This window comes from Nicotiana sylvestris, chromosome 4 (assembly GCF_000393655.2).
Source record: "Nicotiana sylvestris chromosome 4, ASM39365v2, whole genome shotgun sequence".
Lineage (NCBI taxonomy): Eukaryota > Viridiplantae > Streptophyta > Magnoliopsida > Solanales > Solanaceae > Nicotiana > Nicotiana sylvestris.
In genome coordinates this window covers 13,653,187-13,662,194 of record NC_091060.1, presented here as the reverse complement: position 1 = coordinate 13,662,194, position 9,008 = coordinate 13,653,187, and positions in this window count along the sequence as shown.

Here is a 9,008-nt window from a genome sequence, read left to right as displayed (position 1 = left end):
ATCTTTTCTAGGTCGGGGAGCCGGGGGAAGGGTAGTTGGTTGGCCACTACTTTCACCAGTTTTATCTTTTCCTTTACCAAACATTTTTTTCAAAGAAAATGTCATATTAATTATAATTATGCAATCTAAACCACACAAAAATATATTTTTAAAACGTAAGAATTGAAACGAGTTTACCGGATTGACGAACAACTTCTTGAAAATTGAAAATCGTTGAACACTTGAAAACTTCAATTCAACAACTTCACAAATTTTCACGAAATTTCAACAATAGATTAAGAAATTATGGTTGAGAGATTGAGAGATATTGATGAATTGGTGAATAAAAATGAAAGAATGAGGGGGTATTTATAGTTGAGAAAATGGGAAAAAGTGTAATTATATAAAGTTTGGGGTTAAAATAAAGTTTGGGGGCCAAATGGCCATTTTCTAAACTACCAAACGGTCAAAAAAAGCCCCAAACGGCTACTTTTTAAATATGGCCGTTGGGCTGTTTTTTTTTAAAAAAAATATTTAAATTATAGCCGTTAGGCCCGCCAGCCGGTCCCGGGCTAAACGGTCCCGGGCTCGTGGGCTTACCAAACAAGACCAGCCCGCCACGGGCTTAAAGAGACCACAAGGACCGGCCCACCAGGCCCGTGAGGCCCGTTAAAACCGCGGGCCCGGTGCGGTCCGGTTCGGGACCGGCCCACAATGCAACATTAAATGTGCTGAGCCAATAGGGGACAGACAGCTGTCCCAGTTAGTTAAAAAAAAAGATGCCTTTTGCAGGCTGAGAATAATTCCCAATTCTGTTTGGAGCACATGGCCTTAGAGGCCTATAAAGACTGCCCTCCCTTCACTCTAAAACCATACTTTTAAGCATATTTCTCTGCGTCAAAGTTCTGAAAAACACATCAGGATTTCAAGACCTTGAAAAAGAAAAAGTTTCTGCAATACTTTTCGTAAAATTAGCTAGAATTGTCTCTGATCTTTCCTTTATGAATTTCTAAAAGCTGATTGGTTTGTTGGTTTTCTTGGTTCGAATATGGATTAAACTAAAGCTGCTGTTACTAATTGTTGATCCTTACTCATCTTGGTTTGAAGTTTTCTTATATCATTCTCTTTTGCTGACAGGTATGTTCATGAACTTGAAGTGATAAAAATTGGATTGTAGCATGCTGATTCGGACTTTGATTCCTGATTTATATATTATTAAATGTTCTTTTTCACATCTATTTCATTTTTTCTTCAATATGAACCTGTAAATTCTTTAAGTCTGTCTTAAATACTGTCGATATTGATGTTATCATTTTTAGATACCCTAGACATTTCAAGGATATGTTGATTCATTCAAATGTGATCTAATAGTTCATTGTACTTAGTAATTGTAATCCGTGAGACTTGGGAAGGCTGTTGAGTATACATTGTGTGTTTTAACTGTCAAGCATAACAATATGTGTAGATTTAAATTAATCCATGAATGAGTTTGATAGTTTGGATTAAAGGGCTGAAGCCTCGATTGGGCTTGACAGTGGCCCAGATGAGGCAGCCCGGCTTAAGTTGCGACTTGGGCTTTTGGACATGATCTGATTCATGTCATGGGCTCAGTATCTAGCCTTGTTGTATTTTTGTTTATTTTTCTTGGTATAATGAACGTGGGCCTTAGTACTCAAGGCATGGTTGTACAGAGTTGGGCCTGACATTCGTTGGCCCATGTGGAACTAAATGACCATCTACCTGGCTTCACTTATGGGGTCGATTGAAGCCTAGTTTTCTTTCAAACGGTTTTGGGTTTGGGCTCAAAGCCAGGATCTGCTTAGATAGATAAGGTCCCAACACATGTGTACTAATTTATATAACTAATAGTTATGTATCAAGTTCAGACCATTTTGTAAATAAAAAAAAGAAGCATCCTTAGGCCTAATTAAGCATGATTCTTAAAAAATAGATTGAGGTGTGCCTTCTATAAATTATATCACCATGGCCCTCACAAATATTATAACTAGTTATTAAAAATGAACCCTCGTAGAAAAGCCTTTAGGCGCATTTTTAAAAATACAATTGTGACTGTGTACACGTTCACGTGACATAATCACGATTCTAAAACCAAATCGGAGTATGCGTTCGCGCAACTTCGACCAACCTTCTCTATAATTAAATTATTTTTAATTTAGTCCTCTTTAATTAAATGTAGTTCTTTTAGGCCGAGGTGTGCCATCTATAATTAAATCCTTACCCGAATTTCTGTGTTCGCAGATCATAAATAAAGTCATCTTCCTCGATTCGAGATTTTAAATCGGTGACTTGGGATACCATAAACTATCCTAAGTGGCTACTCTGAATCTAATAATTAATCCCGTTTTGATTGTCACTTTAATTGGAAAAAAACTCCCTTATACTCCCTTCCGGGGTGGTAAAAAGGAGGCGTAACAGCTCGGGCGACTCTGCTGGGGACAAGAACCCAGAACTTCTGGTTAAGGGTTCAAGAATTCGAGCTTGGTTTGTGATCTTTATTTGGCTTTATTTATTGTCCATATTAATGTATTTGTGGACCTAATGTGCTAGTTGCTTCTTATTTACCATTTTGATATTATTTAAATTGTATTAAAATGCCTTCTTACGCCTCCCTTCTGAGTCTTCAAAAAAATGGTGCACACGTTCCCGTGGCCCATTTTTTCTATTAGAAGTTATACCAAATAGAACGAGGCTTGGCTAGTAACTAGACCAGGTAGACTTTTGTGCCTTCGGTACGTTGCTCTCTCTTCGGCTCGTGTTGTTCGCTCAGGTAAGTCAGGTCAAGAACACAACCCCAGGTTTAAACTTAGAATAACATAACCTCATGTCAGATCCCTAATAGGCACATTTGTTTGCATCATATGCATTTGACTTTGTTGACTCAACACAGGGGTTGGGTCCGTCTAGGACAAGTATACCCGAAAATAACAGACCATCCTGATGCATCCTATGTGCTATGTGAACATTTATTTGTTTCGGATTGCATGTTGACCGGCTAGGAAAGGTTAAGTCAGGAGAAAAACCAAGAGTGATGTAGGGAATAAATAAAGCATCTGAAAAATCCCGATATTTGGAAATGTCCTGAAACTCTGCCAAATATTTTCAAAAAAAAAGAGGAAAAGAAAAAGACTCATTTCAAAATAACTCAATAATGTGTCCCTTTCGAATGTGTCACAACTGACCGAACTACGCAGGTCTGATTCTCACCGGATGTGGGATACGTAGGCAACCTACATAAGGTTCAGCTTTATTTTTCGAAAAAAGGAGAAAAAGAGTAAATTGTCAAAATAAATGTAGTTTAGGGTTTTGGTCAAAAGAATAAGCCGATCCAGCTTCGGTTATGTCTTAAGCCGTTCTTGCTGGGATAGCCTTAGAGTATCTTCAGTTGTCAAAGGGCTATTTTTGTAAAGAACGGACAAGTCTATCGATAAAGTATCATTTTTCCCATAAAGTAATTCTTCCCGGACTTAAAATTCATTTGGAATTGTGAAGGGGTCACATTTGCAAAAACGACCACTTCTGCTAAAAGTAGCATAGAGGGGAGGGGTCATGGTCCATTGATTTTTCTTTTAGAAATTAGAAAACCCGTTTTACAAAAAATCCACTAGAGTCAAACCTAATCTTAACCTTCCACAGGTACAAATGAACACTGTCTAGAATCCGTCAGAGTTGGTCATAGAACAAGCTCAGTTGCAACTGTGTATGTGGTGGAATGATCTAGATAAAGATGGTCGGAATTGGGTGAAAGCGCAATTTGGTGCTCTTATAAATATTCTGGAAATCAAACCACAGGAAGATCTAATCAAGGCTTTGGTAACTTTTTGGGACCCCGTCCACAATGTTTTTCGCTTCTCAGATTTTGAGATCACCCCTACTCTGGAGGAAATGGCCGGGTATATTGAGTTTGGCCGGGACTTGAGGAAACACCAACTTATATTCCCAAGGGCTCCTTCCGTGCACAAGTTCTTTGACCTTTTGCTTGCTATCAAGCAAATGAAGAAGGCCCATGTAAACAAAGGATGTTGTTCTTTCCACTTCTTATACTTCAGGTTTGGGCATTCAGCTGGGTTCGAAACACATGATAAGGGTTTGAACAATAAACAAGATAAGGGCATCTGGCAAATTCATCGTCGGTTCGCTTTTATCGTGGCGTTTTTGGGGATTATGGTCTTTCCAAATGCAGAAGGGACAATGGATACCTGTATGGCCAAAATTGCACAAATCCTCACTACTAAGAAAGATCATACACTTGCTCCATTAGTGTTGGCAGACATCTATCGAGCATTGACATTGTGCAAAGCTGGGGCTCAATTTTTTGAAGGTTGCAATATTCTTCTACAAATGTGGTTGATTGAGCATCTCCGCCATCACCCTAAATTCATGAGATATGGTTCGAGCACATATAACTTCATCAAGAGCTATGAGGAAAGGGTAAAAGACTACAATGCTCCAGAAGGGTTTGAAACCTGGGTCTCCTACTTGAAAGCTCTCAAAGCAAGTCAGGTCGAGTGGACTATAGGATGGCTCCCGATGACAGAAGTCATATACATGACGGCTACCAAGGGTTACCTAATGTTGATGGGTTTGATGAGTGTCCAGCCATAGGCACCGCAGAGGGTCTTAAGGCAGTTAGGAAGATATCAGGTGGTGCTTGAAGATGAAGATATAATCACCCAGGTTATTGAGCTACATCCAGAAGCTGCATTGCCCAAAACCTTAGTTCAGCAGGAATGGAATGGTTGCCGTTATCTGAAAAATGGCACCCAGGTACCAGATGTTAAAAAGAGGGAAGTTTCATTTTTTTGGCAATCCGCTAGGCAAACACCTATGGCTAGTTTTTTATTCATAGAAGAAAAGAAAATACAACAATTAGGAAAAGTACAAATAAGGGGGACAATAACACCGATATTGTTGTCTATATGTCTTGGTTATATAATCACTCCTCTGCGCCTTACACTGCCTTATGATGACAGCCTCATGTAGAGGATTCATGGTGTAGCTGTGGGCAACGTCTCACGAGGGCATATAATCTCATAGCCGTGTGAATAATTTCCAAAGGCATAGGACCAAGGCAACACAAACCGGGCTAAACCTTACCTTACTAATCCTATTGAGGCAAAAAAGTGGCCTCACCTACTAGCATGCATGTAAAAAATAAGAACTGGAAAGTACCAAATATTCAATGATCATCACAGAGTTTATAACATACTCTGTGATGATATTACAAATGAGTATACTAACATAATGATAGAATAGAATGAAGATTGAATTAAATTGATGTCCCTTCTTGCCCGAACTTGTAATTTCTTCAATTTGTAATTCTTTGACCTCTTCATCAACCCTCTTCAATATGTCTTGAAAATTCATCACTTCTTTTTCGAATGGTTGGATCTCGTAGATGTAGTTGGTGCAACTTTTTTTTGTTTGGCTACTCTCATTGGACTAACGTTTGCTTCCTCATTCAGCTTGCTGTCCCAACTGTGCTTCCTTGTGTGAGTCTTCTTGTTTTGTCCACTGTGCATAGGTGATAAATCACCTTTTCTTGCTGCCTCTGCCCGACATTGATTTAGAATATCATCTTCCTCACCCTCTGCATATGTATCTCTGCCCACAAACACCGGATTTGGTATGTCGCTTTCAAAACCTTGTGCCACCATAGTGTTTCCCTCCTATTCATAAACTGAGATTGCCTTGTTTTGTGCTATATTTTGTAATTTGTTCCTGCTCCTATCAACATGACCAGTGCTAAAAGCGATTGTATTTAAAGAGTTTCGAGGATCTGAACTTACCATTGCATCCAAAAAAAAATTCTCCTCTAATGAAATAATTGAAATGGCTGCCACGATTTGTTGCTGCCCAGCATTTGACATTGTTGCTCCTTTTTTATCATCAGTAGAAGTCGTAGCTGGAGTGTTTGGATTATGTTGGTAGTGCTGCTTACTAGCACTTGATAGTGCTGTTGCTTTCTCCTGATTAGCACTTGAAAGTGTTGCTACAAATTCCTGTTGCTGCTTTTCAGTTTCTGACTTCGAAATTCCAGCAGCTTTTATTTTTTCACTTTGCTGCTACTGTTCAATAGCAGCTTGTTCTTCTGCTGTTTGTTCCTCTACAAATGTCACAGCTTGTGTGATTGAATTACTCTGCTGCTGCTGCCCAGTCCGATTTTGTGCTCAATATTTCATCAGAGAAGCACCTGATGTGCTTGGTTCAACCTGTTGCATTCCAGCTTGAGGCATACAAGCTGGTGCTTTTGCATTAAGTTTGTGATAGGAGTTTACCTTTGTGGAGCTTCCATTTTTAAGTAATGATGGTGAGCCAACAGAGAGCCCACCTTCATCTTTATTATGTTGGTCTTCCTCTTCACTCGAAATCCCAGCATACACTTCACCTTCCTCCTCCTCATACTCGCGTTGGTCTGCCCACAGCTTAGATTTGATTTCCATCCCCCTCCAATTTGCCTTGATAACTTCATAGTTATTTCCAGATGACAACATCAACTCTCCTCCATATTCACCACAAGACTCCAAAGACTATGATGGCACATCATAAACTGAGGTGTTCAATGTGACTAATGGTTGCTTAACCATCGTATTATTCAACACATGGCAGCTTGCACATCCTTGATAATTTTTTCAACGTGAGGGCTGGAAAAATGCAGTGTGGGAGTATTGGAACTGCCTAGTGTAGTTTGCTGCTTCAAACCTTTCTCCACTCCTTCATCGCTGCTATATTTTGCACCCAGTTCCAGTAGCTCAGATGGTGCATCATGACCACCTGGTATTGTTAAAATTCCAGTAGCTTGTTCATTTGCTCGAGCATCAACATGTATGTAGTTTTGTTGCTGTTTTGTATTACCTGGGGAGCTGGTTTTTCCACGATGTGAAACTGTATCACCACACACCAGTTCTAATTTTGTACGATTATCATTCTCGCCATAATCCTGTTTCACGACCAAGGGATCAAAAGAATTAGCACACCTAATATGTTCTGCTGCAATTTCCTGTTTTGTATGATCTCCACATCTTTTTACACCAATTTCACCGTTAACACCTGCTAGTTTTCCAGCTAATTCACCTTGAGTAGCATCTGGTTGATCAACCTCAGATCTTCTCTGTTGCTCAGCTGATACTAACTGCAAATTACACTGCCCCTGATCACAATTAATTTGCCCAGCAGTAGGATGAGCAGCAGTTGCATTAGTATTAGCAAGCATCCCTTAGTAGTGCATGCTTATTACCAGCTGTCCCGACTTCTTGTTGCACAGAATTGTTGACACCAGTTGCATCCATTATATTAGTAGCGTGTAAAGTCGAAACCACAGCCTGTGTACCTCGCGCTACAGCAGAACTCCACAGCCCCTTATCAGCTACAATAGAGGATTTAGAACCTGTAATTTCAGCAACTGGTTGATCATTAAACTTCACTCGATCATTACCAATTTGAATCCCAGATGCCCCAGCGACATGTTGAACCACATCGAGCTTGTTTGAAGTAACAGCTGGATTAGTTGCAGCAGTAGAAGAATGCAGCTTATCATAAGCCTGCACAACTGGATTCACTGCATTTAAAATCGTCACTAAGGCTGTTTTAGCAGGAACATCACGTGTAGGTTTAGATGGACCCTTATAAATCATTGAAGCATCACCTATAGAGATCTCATTGTTCACATTAATAGTTTGATTTAGTCCTTCAACTTGCGATACCTGTTGCTCGACAAAATTTTCTTTTGTTGCTTCGACTTCCAACTTACCACTATTGGCTTCTTTTTCTGATATTTCATTGTCTGTTTGTTTTCCTTCATCACCCTGCAAAACTTGCTGCTCAACTACATTAGCATTTGTTGTCTCCCCTGCTATTTGTACTGCTCTTTTTTGCATTAAGAAAATCCCTGGCATCACCTTTCAATTTGTCCAGATTGCCCAGCCCTTCAATGTCTTTCATTGGAGCAGCAGTTTCCTTATTTTTCTCGATCCTCCAATGGCAAGATCTTTCATCGTGGCATTGATGTTTACAACAAGTACAGAATTTTGGAAGGTTATCATACACGTTCTCCTAAAAATGTTCAACAGTTTTCCCAGAATTTCCATCAACAATGTGAATCCTAACACGCTTAGGATGTTTGTCCAGTAGGTTTAGCAACACCTTCACCCTCGCCGTACTTGGTCGTGTTCTATCTTGTGTCGCTTTGTCCACTGCTAAAGGCTTCCCCACAGCTGAAGCTATGGACATTAAGGAATTCTTTGCAAAGAAATTTACAGGCAAATCTGGCATAGAAATCCAAACGACTACTCTAGAGGTTTCTTCACGTGGATTAAATCCCATCGTCCATGGGAATGACCTAAAGAAGAATTCATCTCCCTTTGCCTTAACAAAACCAGTAGTTTTTGATAACACCTGAACAAAATCATCAAAGAGATCAAACCTTACCAGTATGTGTTGATATCCAAGCTGTCCAGCATTACAATACTCTTTGACGTCAAATTGTTTTGGTATAAGTTGTCGCAACTCCTGGATTTCTGGCTTCCCATATGAGAACTTAAGAATAACTGCTTGATGCAGTCCCTCCTCGATTGTAAATGCATTAACATCTTCAGTTGTGAATTCAACAGTAGGTTCACTATGCTGAAACGTAAGTGGACATAACTTCACCTTTGACGAGTTTGCGGCAGATTGTTGTCCTTGTAGCTGCGATGCATATGACTGTTTTGTATTATGAATTGGATGAGTTTCTTGACTGATTTGGGTGGACTCTCCCACAGCTTGGAGCTGGGGAGAGACAGAAGCATCCATGGCTGCTCAAAACATCACATAACTGCCGGAAAGAACATCCAAAAAAGCCTAAATCTGAAAAATATTTCTCGGTGCTACAGTAGTTGCGAAATTGAATTTAAGATCTAGAAAAATGGGCTATGAATTTGAGGATGAAACCAATTGGGATTGTGCGCAAAGAGTAGATGTATGTTTTGACACCAACTTTGTGATGTTCCACCGCCGGATGCTGGAGTTATGAC